The following is a 17,518-nucleotide window of genomic DNA, read 5'->3' as shown; positions in this document are numbered from 1 at the left end:
GAAAGAGTGACAGAAATGATATAAAATAAATTTATTTTTAAAATAAAATGAATTTATGTACTCTTATAATAAAAAACATATAAAGACATGTTAATTTTATCTCTGCTACCTTTGTTTTTTTTATTTAAAAAAACTAACAAAACGCTACCCGAAAGTTTACAGTAAATCTTCAAGATAATGGCAGAGATTGAGAGAATCAAAGAGACATTACTAAAGCTTGGTGAAGACTTTTTTCGATTCTTGTTAAGCAAATCTGACCAATAGAATTTAAGAGAGCACCATCGCAGCTTGGTCACGTTGAATTTTTGTTTGAAATAATGTCTGGCCCTATGCTTTTTTATCATTTCTTGTTGCCCTCCTATGTTGAATAAGGAGGGTTTGCTTACAGCTTTGAATCAAACAACAATGAGGCTGAATCCTTGACTAAATCTCTTGGCGCAGAAGAAAGGAAGAAAGGGACCGGAAACGTCGTTTTGTCAAACCCTACAGATGTATTTTGGAGAGTGCAACGCCATCGCTAAGGCGATGATCCTGTTTGTTTTTTGTACTAATTCTTTCTTTTTATTTTTATATTGCCTCTCGATTCACAGATCAGGTGTTGTTGCTTCACGTGACCAAGTTTCCTTTCTTTATTGTTGTTATTGTTTTTGGTTTTACTGTTCAAGTCATTAATTCTCAGGCCAGCAACACGAGAGAGTGAGTTTTTCGTTTATAAATATATTTAAATAATATTTTTTTAATTTTTAAAATTTATATTTTATATCAAAGTATTAAAATGATATAAAAATATAAAAAAAATTAATTTTAAATAAAAAAACAATTGAATTTTAACCAATATCTATTTGGGCTGTAATCCCAAACTAACATGGGTTTATGCAGAAACTCTTCGAGGTGGGCTTAGTGAAAAGGTTCAAAGTCAAGGATGGCTATTAGCCTGCTTCCTTTTCCTGGGTTATTTGAAACCAGATAAAACCTAGTAGGGTCCATATGAGGCTCAAGAGAGATTAGGGTTTCGTTTGTTTGTAGAAAAGTTTTTCTTTTTTAAGTGAATTATGAGAAAAATAAATTTTTAAAAAATGAATTATTTTTCAATATTTAGTAGTGTTATAAATAATGAACTGGAAAACACTTTCTAGTGTATAGTTATGTTTTAAAAAATAAACTGAAAAATAATTTATTAATATTTTATTTTTCTCAAGTTTATTAAAATAATGAGGAACAAATCTTACAAATTAAAAAGTTGAATCAGAATAAAATTAAAAAAAATATAATTTCATAAATTATCTCAAATAAAATAAATAATAATCAAAATAATAAAGATTAAATCTAAAAAAAAGATGAAGAAATTAAAATAATAATAATTAACATTTCATAAAGTATTTCAAATAAAATAAGTAACAATAGAAAAAATGAGGAACAAATTTGATAGATAAAAAAGTTCAATAAAAAAATAATAGGAGAAAAGCAAATAACAATTATAAAAATGAGGATCAAAATTAATATAAAAAATTAAATTTTAAGAAATGAAATTAAAAAATAAATATTCAAAACAAAACAAAATATATATAGGAATCAAAAGTTTGAGGATCAAATTTGATATAATCAGCAAAAAATGATATTTCTAAATTTTTCACAATTTTTGGAAAGTGTTTTCCATCCAAATTTTTAGGAAAACACTTTCCTGAAAATCAAGCCAATTTTTTCTTTGACTGGAAAGTGTTTTCCGTTGACCAATTTTTCTAACAGCAAACAAATACAAGAAAGTTTGGAAAGTGATTTTCCGGAAATCACTTTTCGAAAAACAAACACAGCCAAAAAGAAAAACACTTTCCTGAAAACCAAGCTAAATTTTTCTTTGACTAAAAAGTATTTTTTATTGACTAGAAAATATTTTTTGTTGACTAAAAAATATTTTTTATTAATAGAAAAATATTTTTTATTGATTAATTTTTTTAATGCCAAATAAATACAAAAAAAAATTAAAAATAATTTTTCGAAAAGACTTTTGGAGAAACAAATATACTCTAAGGAAAGAATTGCTATTCCGTTGACTTTTGAGGCTGCCTGCTAGCCTGACATACTGATTTTTTCTTTTACTTTTCTTTTTTGAGAAGAACACTACATGAATATTAAGACTTGGCCCATCTGTCTCCAATTCATAAATAGCGAGCGATTCCATCGGTAGCTGGAAGTCTTTTTCTTGCACTAGGGATTGTTGGATCCAAGCCATGAGCAAGTGGGCACATGCCTGCACAATTGACTTTCCTTGCAAACCAAAATCGTGCTGGCGTCAAGCCAATTACCAGCTAGCAAGTCAAGTTTCAGGCTAAAATAGATAAGCATTAAATAATAAGTACTCCACAGACCAAGCATTGATTAGGTCCACGAAAAATCTCCAAACCATCCTCCACAGGATAGCAAGCCACGGTAATGGCCTAGCGTCACCTTCCAGCAAAAGAATCTGTTACTTCTCAAAGAAAACGACCTCACTGGTAGTAATTGAGAGGAACAAGGATGATTATACATTTTTTCTATCAAGAATGATGCAAGCAAGACAATGGAGCTTGTTTGCAGAAGCTTCAGGGTGGAAAGAGGGTCATCAATAAAGTTTGGGAGATCGAACAGTTCACTGCTGACATCAGAATCTATATCATCAGAATGTACACGAGTTGCCCGCTATGAGAATCTTTCAGCTTCTATGAGGATGAGCAATGATCAGGATATCGGATATAGGAGCAGGAAAAGCAGGGCTTACACGTTTATAAGCAAGGTTTTCAGCTTCAGGAAAATCTCCAGCTATTGTGAGACAAAGCAGCAAGCAGATATGGTGACTCAAGAGGAGAAAAAAGGGAAGAAGAAAAGGTCTTCGTGGCTTCCTGATCCTGAAAGGAGATGGCCTGTGCAGGGTTGGTGATTTACAGTAAAAGTCAAGGCGCTAGCCATGGCAATAACTAAGATCATTAACTCAGTTTTCATTCCTCCGGATCTCAGGTGGCGAGAAGATTGAAGAAATCTCAAGGAAAAGGCTAGAAAAGACTACGAAGAAATGCTCAGATAGTCAATTGATCACATGGCTAGATTATCAAAAGGGAAGCATAGCATTTATTACTTCAAAACGATTTGTAGTGTTCCTGCCCAATTATTAAATTGTTCTTCTTACCAACAACCCAATTTAAAACCCAAGCAAAGCAGGTCTATACGAGATGGCTTCGTGGAAAATAATCCATACAACTCAAGTAGAATAGATTTAGCATATGACGCTACTAGTTGTAAAGCTTGTAAGGTGAAGGACCTACTAGTTTCTATCCAAATGCCCAGACTGCTTGAACCCCTTGATTATGAGCATTGGGTCTTTGAAAGTTCTTGCTTATGAACTTCCGATGTGATGAACACTTCAGTAGCCAAAAGGCAACACTTGATGAAAGACAGCAATGTCTCCGACTAGAACCATGATTTTGACAAACATGCGAATATAACGAGAAAAGGCTTCTTCTGATCAAGTTACCTCCTTGAAATTGAATATGAAGCATCTGAATTAATTGAATATGTTTAACATAAGAACATAGAAGTCCCAGCACAGAAATTTGTTATTATCAAGGACAGGGCCTAGGACAAATCTCTCATAATATGGTAGATAGAGAACAATACTAAAAGGGATCCCTACACAAGTTATATTTTGCAAGCAATCAGTAAATTATCACTCAAAAAACTATATGAACATGATAATAGAAGACTAAGAGCATCATGATCAAGAGCTTTACGTTTATTAGAGTGATGACCGAGCAGAAAATTAACTTTTTGAATGTAAATTGGAATCTTCATTGAATGCCAACAATTTAGAACCAGCAATCCTGGGTTTTGCACTTAACAATGAAGAACGTTCATGTTTCATATATATATTTCAGATGGGTGCGATAGCGATTAAAAGCCATAGATGATCTGAATTTTGTGCCAATATGCTGGCAAATCATTTACTACTCGTTGGATGAGTTTTCTTTAAAAAATTACAAATTCTTCACAAGTAAGCTAAAAAAAAATTCGTTTTTTCGTTATAATCACCTAAGTTACTGGTTAGATATGATAAGATTCGATGAAACAACAAATAAAGATCTGAAACACTCTCAAATACAGGAGTGGAGTGTTTGGCCTGCCTTTCAACTGGAGTTTTGTATATTTTAAAAATAAAAATTTTGTTTTAAATTAATTTTTTTATTTTTTTAATATACTGATTTTAAAAATAAAAAATTATTATTTTAATATATTTTAAAATAAAAAATATTTTAAAAAATAATCTGTAAAATAGCTCTCCTTTTTAGAAAACTGGTAGCTGTCATTTACATGCGTACATATGATTTTTTAGGTTTTAACATCAAATCAATCGGGCAGCAAATACACTATGGGGCAAGCACATTGAATTTAAATAGAATAGAGAGGGGAAAAAAAGTGATATGCACAGTCATGTTCCACTCGTGTTTTGAAATTCAGCATGATTTAGCGATTTTATTAAAAAGATAATTTAAAATTACTTTTTAATTAAATTGAATAAAATATTAATTTAATAAGATTTATTTGACTTGCTAAGTTTTTAATAACATAATTAATTCAATAATATTCAATTTAAATCCAATCAAATCAATAAGCATGAAAAAAAAAAACGGTGTCATTTAATAACAAAATCAAAATCTCTAATCTCCTATTATCTCAACACAAAACAAATAAACGGCCATATATAAATAATGTTTGAACAAACATGCATCTCTCTAATCATCTTAATATTATTTTCTTGTTTTCTTCTGTTTCAAGGAATTATTATTGTTTTGTTTTGTTGTGTTTGCATCCTAGGTGCTCAAGTTCCTCCAAAAACAAAATCAGTGAGGCATGGTAGCTTGACCATTTTAGTTTTTTGCCTGCTTTTGCTTATAGGTTATGTAAATATGTAGAGATTTTTTTAAGAGTGATTGTTGAAAGACTTAAAAAAGCCCAGGAGGGGGTGGACCAGAGCTTCATCTAATTTTTATGAGACTTTAAAAATAATCTTTAATTTATTCAAGATAGTCTAAATTAATCTCAATTTCTTTAACAGTCCCTAAATAAAAAATTAATACCAAAACTCACAAACAATATCTTAATACATAAAGATAGTCAAAATATCGAAGTAATATAATTGATCATGAATAAAAAGATAAGGATAGAGCAAGACATGCTAATTTTATAATAATTCAAATTATATAATCCTTTTATCATATTTAAAATTAAACTCAATTCTTTTATGAGCTAAGGATTAAACATGTCTTAATTATTTTTCGAGCTCAATATTAAATATAATTTTTTTTCAGGTTAATATTCAAACCCATCACTTCATCTTTTCACAAGCTCAAGATTGAAAACTTATCACACAAATTTTTTTGATGATCAAGATTGAGAACCTCTCTCGTATTCACACCTAAAGAATAAACCTAAAGGGTTAAAGAGTAACTTACACTTTTCATAATGTATTTGTTTCTCACAAGATAAATATCACTCCTCGTAGGCCAAAAAGATTACAATATATAAACTCAAAGTATTTATAAAATGTATTCTAACACATAAAAAATGAAAGAGTGATTTTAATGCGGTAAGATTTAAAGATTTTCAGAAGATTATAGAAGAATAATCAGAACTTTTTAGAATAAGAAATATCACACCATCTTGCTATAAGAACAATTAGAAATATTGAGAATGTGTATTTATTGGAAAACCCCAAAACTAATTGTTACTATGAGTCAAAATAAAGAGAAGAAGTTTTACTATTCCAAGTGATTTCCCAAGATATGGGAAGCATCTAGATTGAAGATTTTGAGAGAAAGAAAGTTATTGTGAGAAAAAAAAATATTGAGCATACTTCTATTAAAATTATAAATTTATCATCTTAACTAATAATAAATAAATGGTATAAAAACCAATGTGATAACATTTTTAGCCACAATTGATTATTGAAATATCTTATCATGCTAAGGCATATGATAAGTATTATGCTCTACATTTACGTATAAATAACAAAATATATGATAAAATATTTTTGGATGGAAATATATATAGCAAAAAAAATATTTTTTATAATATCAAATTATATTTCATAAAAACTAGATTACATAAAGATATGATTTTGAGAATCTTCAGGTTAAGTATATATTTAAGGAGTCTATAGTTTCAATATAGTTTCAATTTGATGAAGAAAAATTCTTATAATAATAATACTTTGACATACATATTATATGCAATAATATATTACTAACATCACAACAAATAATCCATGGGTGATTAATGGATTAAAGGCCTATCATAGTAAATGAGTTGTATATTCATTTTTTGTAGTTGTATATTATTGAAATATTTTTAAAAAAAATGGTTTTTTATACTACTGTACTAGGAAGGTAAAGAGCGTTCTACATGTCTTATGATCATTTCTAGAAATGGAAACAAATGAGGGAAAAAAAGAAGAGAAAAGCTTCAATTTTCGAATATGATATATACAAATTAATCAATGCATTATATAAATTCCTCGATTGAGTTGTAAATGATGATATATGGAGTTATTGAAAATCCTTCAAAGAGGAAAAAATGAAGGATTCTATAATTGATACATTTCATTTGTTTCTTCCTTGCGATTTTTACTCTACAACATTACGTTGTCAATGTCATCTTCTTTAGTACTCTTTCCCTTTAATGTTTATTTCACTGATGGAAAGAGAGCTTCTTGGTCTTGGACCGAGGGAGTTTTTCAAAAAATTTAAATTTTTTATTTAAAATGATTTTTTAAAAATTTTAAATTATTTTAATATATTAGTGTTACAAATAATTTTTAAAAAATAAAAAAAATTAATAATTTTATAAACAAAAAATATTTTAAACCGTCATTACTACCATAATTTTAAATAGATTTTAAAGTTTAGTGAATTACTAGTTTTTTTGTTGTATTTTTGCTGTGATTGAATCTAAATATTTTAAAATATTAAAAATATTATTTTAAATATTAAAAAAACTAGCATTGTTAGTAAACTTGGAACAACGGTTTGTATTTAAAAAATATTGACTCAATTATTTTCTTAGTTTAAATTATAAATTTATTTAACTTATTTTAATTTATGATAGTAATGTGTGACTATTTTCTAATCTACAACTAAATTTATCAAAACTTTATGAAAGTTTTCTTATCCTAGTTCTCATAGGAGCTCTCCATTGGTTGAACTCTGAGTTCCGTTTTGCACTTATTTCATTTGAAGAGCACATTTATGTGTTTTTTTTAATGCCTTTTATTTTGTTTTTTTATTGCAAATATTAAAAATATATACATTTTGTTCAGAATGTATGTAATGAGGCTTATCCAGGTAATTAATTTGGCGATGTACTTGGTTAACTTTTCCCTGCACTATCGCTATATCTTGTATCAAAAGAATTTAGACTGTAAAAAAAAAAGATTATAAATTTTTTTGTGATATTATTATTAAACCTAATATAATAGTTTAAATTTTAAAAATACTTAACCAACTATTTACTTAACCTGAATTTTAAATTAAATTGTGTAAAAATTATCTTGACACACTTTATCAACTAAATAGATAAAAAAATCAAAGAAAAAAATAATTGGTCATATTCACTCTAATCAATTCATCAAATTTCTGAATGGATTCCACTTAGTTAAATTAATTTGTTATTTTATTATATGATAAAAATACAAAAATAATTTATAATCAATTCAATACTAAAAATAAAATTCAATAAAAACTACAATATAATTTAAAAAACCTAAAAAAAAAAATTAAAGATAGAAAAAAATCTCAAAGGGCCAATAAAAAGAGCCCGGATCATAGTATATAATTTAATGAGTCAGTGTATTGGATAAAAGGCCATGGCTGGTTTATATCTATAGTGGAAATTAAGCACTTTGTTTGTATTTTGCTCGATAAATCTCCCGAGGTCTCTGGCCTCTCATCCTCACTTTTTCTATATTTACACTGGGTTGAATTTGAGACAAGACAACTTCCTCTTTTTTCGCAAACGAGAAGCTGTATTTCTTACAAAATTAATTAATTATATTTACAAAATCCCATTAATTATATCTATTTCAAACCTCTCAATTCTTTTTTCAGAGTTAAGACTTTTCTTTTTTTTTAGTCGTAATTGCTCATCCCATTGATTGATTTTATATTTAATGAAATATTTAATTTAATTCATCTTCAATCACCTAAAATCCAATGTGAATAGATTTTAGTTTTGTATATTTGTTAAAAAAAAATTAGAAAACAAAAATCATATTATAAACCAGTAGTGGAATTATGTATATTCCACACCTTTTAGTATTTTCTATAAAATAATATAATGTCTCCGTGAAAACACTATGAAAAATAAATTTTATGAACAAAAAAGTATTAATTTCTTTTATGACATCATTTGATCATTAAAATATAAATTATTTTATTATATTTATTGTGTAATAAATGTTGAAAATTTATTCTTACCGTTTTTGCGTATATTGAAAAACCAATTACAAGCTAGTATGAAGCATGCAATGATTAAATGTGGTTTTTTAAACTAGAATTTAAGTATAAATATTTCATAATTCAAATAAAATGTAATTAACATATATTTTATAATTAATACTGCTAGTTAATATTTAAAAAAATAAAAACAGTATAAATATTTCATAATTCAAATAAAATCTAATTCTCATATATTTTATAATTAATACTGCTAGTTAATATTTAAAAAAATAAAAACAAAAAAAGAGGGGGGAGAAGTAGTAGAATAAACAAAAGAATTGTGCTATACAAAAAATTGACTGATATTATTTTTTAACAAGAGCTAGAAAACCGCCGAATAATTGCTAATAATTTATTTTATTTTTACTAATAAATGTAAAGATTTGAAAGTAAAATAATAAGAGATCCGAGTGGATTTGAACCACCAGCCTCTCAGAACCCCATTACGGGATTTTGAGCGCTCTACCGTTTTGAGCTTACGGATCTTATCATCATCGAAGAACGGGCATCAAAACAAGAGTACAATCCCTTTTTTTTTCTTACCTCCAAAGCCTCCACTACTTCATTACCGAAACTACCACAAAATGAATTTTTTACTGACCTTTGACCTTTCTTCCCGGGCAAAAACACATTCCGACCACACGTCATTTAACTGAACAAATCATTAATAAAGAGCTCACCCCCCAGATTCACGCTGGATGAAAAATCTTTTTTTTATCTTGATTCCTTTCAACGACTAATAAAAGAACATGTTTAGGGGAAAATTTATTCTATCAATTAAAAAAATTACATTCAAGATAAAATTGGTTATAAAATATATATAAAACCATATTTCAAATATAAAAATTCTTAAATCTTTTTTAATTATAATTACATATATTATAAAATTAATTTTATAGCTCTAAAATATATTCATTTAATATTGTTAAAAAGAACATGCAGACAAATTATATTAGTCATGTTTTCTTTTTTACTTTGAAAAACGAAAAAATAATCTAGAAAAGATGGAAAGAAAACTATTTCACTTCTTTCATAATTTTCAGAGTCGAAAAATAGCTTCTTGAGATAGTATATAGCTAAAATAATGTCAAGAAAACCCAATTAAACACACCCTACAGACCCTCTATCTTCTTTTTTGTATTTTGAACAATAACACAAAATTAGGACCGAAACATAAGTTTATTGTTACAATACATTTTTTAGATAAAGAATTAAATCAAGTGTCTCGTAACATAACGCCACATGTATCGCCTTTCAATTGAATATGAACTAGCTTTTTAGAATTTTTATTGTATTTTTAATATAAACACAAAAAACTCCATAAAACAACACAAAAAAATCACTTTAATATTTGTTCAAACAATTTGAAAAACAAAAACACAACAACACTACACTTAAAACATATATTTAATATTGTGATGTAAGCAATTTTTTAAAGAGCTCACCCCCCAGATTCACGCTGGACACAGCTACACGTGTCAATCATTTCTGACCGGAAACCATTTTGACATTACCGTTATGATTTAAATGAAAAATCTTTTTTTTATCTTGATTCCTTTCAACGACTAATAAAAGAACATGTTTAGGGGAAAATTTATTCTATCAATTAAAAAAATTACATTCAAGATAAAATTGGTTATAAAATATATATAAAACCATATTTCAAATATAAAAATTCTTAAATCTTTTTTAATTATAATTACATATATTATAAAAATTAATTTTATAGCTCTAAAATATATTCATTTAATATTGTTAAAAAGAACATGCAGACAAATTATATTAGTCATGTTTTCTTTTTTTACTTTGAAAAATGAAAAAATAATCTAGAAAAGATGGAAAGAACAATCTAGAGAGAAGATGGAAACAAAACTATTTCACTTCTTTCATAATTTTCAGAGTCGAAAAATAGCTTCTTGAGATAGTATATAGCTAAAATAATGTCAAGAAAACCCAATTAAACACACCCTACAGACCCTCTATCTTCTTTTTTGTATTTTGAACAATAACACAAAATTAGGACCGAAACATAAGTTTATTGTTACAATACATTTTTTAGATAAAGAATTAAATCAAGTGTCTCGTAACATAACGCCACATGTATCGCCTTTCAATTGAATATGAACTAGCTTTTTAGAATTTTTATTGTATTTTTAATATAAACACAAAAAACTCCATAAAACAACACAAAAAAATCACTTTAATATTTGTTCAAACAATTTGAAAAACAAAAACACAACAACACTACACTTAAAACATATATTTAATATTGTGATGTAAGCAATTTTTTAATTAACAATACATTATGATATTTTTTTTGTTTCAGACATTAAAACTTAAAAATCAGTTCAATACTTACTATTTCATAATCCGAGGACAACAATTACTAATACGGTTGTTCTAGTTGCCTTTAAAAAAAAAAACACCCGAAAGCTTGCTTTGAAAGAACTCCGGTCAGGGATGAGAATCAATCACCACCACATCTGGTCAACGGACAGGCATTACCTTAACCTTCCAATACGTGGCAATTCATGAGACCTATCATGTGAAACTTCTGGAAGAACAATACGTGTACAAGTTGGTATTTAAATCAAATTGCTTCGCCTAAAAAGGCATTAATTGATGCTAATATCAAGAATATTATATAGAAGAACACTAATTAATTACCAAGCACACAGAGAAAGGACCACTTTTCTTCAAAATAACGAAGGAGGATAATTATGAGCATTATAATAGAACAGCACGTAAAATAGAAGAGACTTCAGTAGATTACTACATCTCCAGCTAAAACAAGTAAGAAACCATAGCAGCGCGGGTTTTAAACTGAATGACACTTCATAACAATTTAATTGAGTGTTTTATTTTTCTTTCAGGTGGAATAGTAAACCATTGAAGAACTTATCACCTCAAAATTGTGTGGCTCAATTGAGAATCGTGTGAGGACCTCCTGAGCTTCCTGTCATCCTTTGAAGCCATCGTCATGATCATTGAAGCTCAGCAGCACGGGGTCTTAATAAACGGTCTTTACAAACGTGGATCGCCCACTGAGGATTACAAATCCATCTTCAACGCTAACATACTTAGGCCAAATCACTCACACCCAGAGAACCAAACAAGAAGATCCCATTGCAAATCACAAGACTATGTAAGAGCCACTTAAATCCAGCCCCAAGGTCTTACAAGGATATCATAGAGCACAATAAGCTTAATTAACATAATTGCTACAAAATATGTAATTGTAAAACGCTAGCAACAGCAGTAAATCTATCGAAACAGAAAAATTCTGCACAAGATCGCAGTAATGGATTGACAAGCTATATCTAAATAAACAAAACTTGAGATCATGTTTGCTCTGTAAAATAATAACATGAGATGCGTTGGATAATGAAATAACATGGAACGAATGTTAATCAATAACGGGCTGTTGTGCAATGGAATAAAAGCTCCAGTGCAAGGTAAACATACTGTTCAATATTGAATAAAAGGTAAGCCGTGATATCATAACTTCCAGTCTCTTATTAACTTTATATACTGTGAATTATGTGCTGTGATGTGTGACAGCCAGTTTCAAGTGCTGAATAAGTTTTAAAAGAGAATTCTCTTCCTACCCCAAATTATCAAGATGAATAATTAATGGGAGCAAATTTTGATGAACAATGAGAAACCAGATTACAAATTCATGATCTCTTGCTAACGACTGCTTCTACGTGAAGGGTATGTGACTACATGATTCTAAGTGCAGGAAATTCGAATTGAGGATACAGGATTTGAGTAGGAGAATACCTTCGGGTCACCGTCACAAATTGCAATATCCTGCCATGGATGAATTGATTGCTAGCTGGAGTCGGGCCGCGCTATCAAGGTTAGCCATGGATTGTAAGGCAAAGAGAAGAGAAAGCGGGACACAGAGACTAGAGGAGAGAACCCGGGAAATCCCCGTGCGATCTCCCCTCCAAACACGAAAATGATTATTTTATTAAGATAGTGGTTGACCTGCCATGCAAGCGCACCTGTCATGGCAAAGGTCGGATGACAAAGATAATAAACAAGACCTTGGCCTCTTGGCCTTCTGGTCCCGATATATATCTTATACATCATCCTCATAAATAAATCGAACACCAACACCAGCATCATCTCCTTCCTGTCCTTCTCCGCCAACAAATTACACATAACATGCTACACCACAGCTCACACAACAAATCTTCAGCCGTGTCTACATCCAGCAACACTTTCAGCGGATTCTGTAACTGCTTACAACACCACCTGCAGAAAAAATCTCAAATCATCTTCTGCTTTCCGCCAACAATCAAACTTATATATTGCTATAATTCCTCATATTCGAAGAAAGCATGGCCGGAAGGGACAGATCCCGTAAATATTCGAGCTATCGAAACAGAGCCGCTCCACATCTACAGAACAAAATTAGATTTACGCGGATTAATGACCTGATCAATGACCAATAGACAGATATTCAAATCAGATTTAGTTCAGGAACGTAAACAAAACACTTATACATACCTCAGGAGCTATCCCGGAGCAAATCAAGATCATGGAGTTCAAGCATCGAAACGGATATCAAGATAAAGATCGCAAGGCGATCTAGATGAAGCTGCAATTGAAAAGATCGGAGGATGATCCATGAAGAGTAGATCTATAGGAGAAACTAAAGCTTTGCTGATAAGATCAGGTAGAAATGGGAGGTGGGTATGTGATTGTTATATAGAGGGTTTGAGAGAATGGACGGACAGGATTGGTCGCTTAGTTGAATAATGGAGGGCTGAGATTCAGTTTAAATGGTGTAGAAATGGACGGCACATATGAGCTGGCAAGATATGATATTCGTAGTAATCACGCTAGTTAGTAGGATAGACATGGACGGCAGTGAAAGGATTGGTTCAAATACGCGTGTGCTTTGTGACCTTTATTTTTCTTCCACGTCACGCGTGTGATTTTTAGATTAAATACAGCCAAATTAATATTTGTGATAAAAAAAATAACTATGAAGGTTGAAAAATGTATTTTCAATGGTTTGATATTTCCCATCTCATGGATTTTTAAAAATTTAAATAAAAAATTATAAAAAAACATAAAATGTATAGATAAAATTAAATTATGTGTGTTTTAAAGATTATATAATTGATAGGACCGAAAAGATTAATTAATTTTTCTAGATTGTAAGAACCATGGTGTAAACAGCTTGTCCTGAAAACAATGAATAAATACATTATCAAACAATATCATAAAATTCTTTAAAGGTGCTAATTAGTTCTATTATAGTTTAAAAGCTTAAAAAAATAATAAGGCATTGAATGAGTTAATTCAAAGTATTTATCAAGGAATTTGAAAGATAATCAATTTTTAATTAATATAATTCACATTAAAAAAAGTTGAAAACCTAGTAGTTTTTTTTTAAGACAATATATTTAATAAAAAAATAGTTTGAAATACACTCAATCTAGATGAAATTATAGCTTACAGGATCACTTGTCCACCTAGACAATATTCTATAGCACTAGGTGTTAAATTAATTCAAATAAAAAAACTGAGATTTTTATGAGAAGGCTTGACGAATCCTTAGTCCACTGTCGTTCCACGGCACAGGTCTGCTCCTTACGGCCAATTGGGCTTATGAGTGAATCGTTTTTGTGTTTGGACTGGATAAGCCCATCTATATATCAAAACAAAACAAATCCTATATCTTATTTTAAAAAATCCATACCTAATATTCTTAAAAATTAAATAGATATCATTATATTTAAATTATACGTAGGCATTTAAAAGAATACTATATATAAAAAATATTATTATTTTTCATATGTCAATGATATGAATTCAAATCTATCTCTAATTGGAAATGAAATTAAAATATTAATATAATTCTTAAAAAAATAGATCAGTTTTGATATGCAACAAATAAGATTACAATTGATATAAAATAAAATTCTTAAATCTAATATCTTATTGATAATCTATTCTAAGCATCGAATACAACAAGAAATCCCATAAAAAAATAGAAACAATAAAATTACATTATAATTAATTAAATTACTAAACCATCGAGTCATATCCTTAATTTTTAATATATATTCTTGATGATCATTATAGGAATAAAAATAACATCCAATCGTTGGGTCTATAAAATATTTTATTTTCCCTTTTTTATAATAATTATTACATTAAAACAAACGTATTCCAATTCATATTTTTACTCCTGATTCCTGTTGAAATTCAGTAAATTAGACTTTTAGTTATTTTCTTACAAGGACTGTAACTAACATAAAAACCTTACATAAATTTTTTATGCGTTGCAATATTATGTGTTTCGTACTGCTCTGAATTTTTTTAATCATTAAAACCATAAAAAAATTATCATACTTGAAAAAAAAAAAACAAAGAAAAATCCCTTGGAAAGTCCCACTATAAACCGTGGATGAATTCATGTTAATATAATAAATTCATATTGAGATCGAATTAATATTAGGGTATATCAAAAAACGCAGATAATTTCCAAGAAAAGAAAATCTCAATCATCATGACTATTAAAAATATAAAAATTATTTTTATATGTATTAAAAAAACAATTTAATCCGTAACTATTATTATACTTCCAAATTCTCTTAAAAACAAGGGCATAGTAGTAACCACCAGTCAGTTGGATTATCAACAGAAATGAAAATGAAAATAAAATAAAATTAACAGCTAATACTTGGAAAAAAAAAAAAAAAAAGGAATCCAGCTCTTCGGCATGGATAAACAAGTTTCCCTGACCATTTAAGACTCTGCTTTGGTTTGGAATCGTGCTTTCTCCTTCTCCTCCACTTCACTTGAGTCTCGTCGTAATCTTCATGCATACCCACGTAATTAGCAAGTCAAAGCTAATTTAAGCAAAGCTTATTAGAGAACTAAAGTCCATACATAAGAAAGAGAATTTGCAGCCAAGTCTCTTGAGAGAAGCAACAAATTAAAAGAGACTATGTACCCAGGTGACTCCCTCACGTCAGTTTCAACCTCTGTGATGGATTTATTTCCGCCATAAATCCCACCAAATCCTTCCTCATCAGACCTCGTGCATACCCTTCTCCAAATGAACGGGACATCGGGTCCCTAATTTACAGGCCCACCAAAAACAATTGCACTAAAGTTATGTACCCGACTAGCTAGCTAACATTTTAACAACAGGAATGCCACAAAGTTACATATATACCACAAGCTAGCAAAAAACGATGGCTAACAGCAATCTAACCAAAATACCAGCCGAGGATTAACACTAACCCATTTTTATAATTTGGGTTATCATCATTGGACTTATTCTTTTGCTCACTCTCCGGCTTGCCAGGCATGGTTGTGACCTGCCTGAAACTGACCCCTGGAGTTTTTCTACCAACTTGTTTTGTAGGAGATGAGAAAACACAAGGTGGAGAAGTTCTCAATGATTTTAAGAGCGTGGTTATCTTTACTATAAGGCCCATCTTCGCATTTCCAGGGAGATTGATCTCTGTATAGTTATCGAGAAAAGGTGAGAAGTGTCATTTGCCAGTAAGGACATGACATTCTTATCCAGCAAATCTGAACCGATTCGATAGATAAAACCGACCCTTGCTCTTGCAGAGATCCCAACCTACGTCATGGCACGTAGCATTTAAACCAAAAAACGTGGCAAGGAAACAGCCTTCAACAGTCGTCACTTTTCATTCAGGCTGCAGAGCATAATAAAGTAGTCATTATTATTATGCAATATTCAAAGCATGTATTTCGGGTAGAATTTTCTTTTGATGAGAGATATTTAGCATTTAAAAGAATAACGGGAGATAAAATGGTATGTTAATGTTTTTCTAGGCTACAGTATAAATATTAATTTAACTTTTAATTTTTAGATTAAGAACTTCCTTTATTATTTTTTATTAAAATAATTCAAATATAATTTTAAAATTTTGAATGATTAACATTATTTTCAAGAAATGTTAAAAAAAAAATAAAGAGAAAAAAATAAATTTATTATACTTACTAGACCCAACTAATACAAGTCTAAAAAAAAAAAAGAAGGGAAAACCATATTTTTTATTATACAATATGCTAAAGAATATCAATATTTTACTACTTATTTTTTTATTGTTCATCAAAACACATATTACCATGGATAGTAACAATATAATGATATAATTATGTTCTTATCAAAGAAACTTGTTAAGCATGCACTTGAGGGGTATGATTGTTTTTTCTATATGATATATTTATTTAGGCATTGAAAGAATGATTGGGGACAACGACTCATTCTAGTTTTTTAGGATATAATATAGATATTGACTTGCCTTTAAAAGATAAAATTTTAATCTTTAAGTTGAAGGCTTCTTTTGCCTTTTGTTTTATTAAAACAATTCAAGTAAAATTTTAAAATTCTAAATGATTAGCGTGATTTTTTAGAGAGGTCTAAAGAAAAAAAACAGAGAGGGGAAACCGTATGTATTATTATACAATATACAAAAAAAGATTAATATTTTACTATTCACCAAAACACAAATAGCAATGTAATGATATAATTGTTCTTGCAAAAAAAAACTTGTTAAGCATTCGAGTGAGATTATCTTTTTCATGGGATATATTTGGCATTGAAAAGAATGATTGAGAATATAATGATTTGTTCAAATTTTTTGAGTTGCAACATAGATATTGATTTGCCCCGTGAGACACAAAATTTAAATCCTGGGGTTAAGAGCTTCTTTTGCCCTTTTTTTTTATTAAAATAGTTCAAATACAATTCTGAAATTCTGAATGGTCAGCGCCATTTTTTATGGGAGTAAAGAAGGAAAAGAGAGAGAGAGAGAGAGAGAGAGAAAATGAGTTTAGCATACTTGTCAGACCCATCTAAACCTGGGTAAGACATGTTCAATATTATTATTAATATTATAAACATTATTATATTTATTATTATTAAAAAAAATTAAAAAATATTATTACTATAAAAAAATCATAAATTAAACGGCATTGAAAAGAATGATTGA

General features: G+C 29.1%; 2 long non-coding RNA genes across 2 annotated transcripts; both read right to left on the bottom strand.

Annotated features, from left to right (window-relative positions):
* Positions 1–11,209: 11,209 nt before the first annotated feature.
* On the bottom strand, positions 11,210–12,847 carry LOC105126573 (uncharacterized). Its single transcript, XR_842453.1, has 2 exons — positions 12,303–12,847; positions 11,210–11,694 (listed from the first exon to the last, which is right to left on the bottom strand). It is a non-coding gene; the product is annotated as an uncharacterized LOC105126573 (long non-coding RNA).
* A 2,401-nt stretch (positions 12,848–15,248) lies between these two features.
* LOC105126572 (uncharacterized) lies at positions 15,249–16,049 on the bottom strand. Its single transcript, XR_842452.1, has 2 exons — positions 15,792–16,049; positions 15,249–15,623 (listed from the first exon to the last, which is right to left on the bottom strand). It is a non-coding gene; the product is annotated as an uncharacterized LOC105126572 (long non-coding RNA).
* Positions 16,050–17,518: the final 1,469 nt, after the last annotated feature.

This window comes from Populus euphratica, unplaced genomic scaffold (assembly GCF_000495115.2).
Source record: "Populus euphratica unplaced genomic scaffold, PopEup_1.0 scaffold41.1, whole genome shotgun sequence".
Taxonomy (NCBI): Eukaryota; Viridiplantae; Streptophyta; class Magnoliopsida; order Malpighiales; family Salicaceae; genus Populus; species Populus euphratica.
The sequence above is the reverse complement of the archived record's forward strand: the minus strand, read 5'-3'. Positions and strand labels throughout refer to the sequence as shown.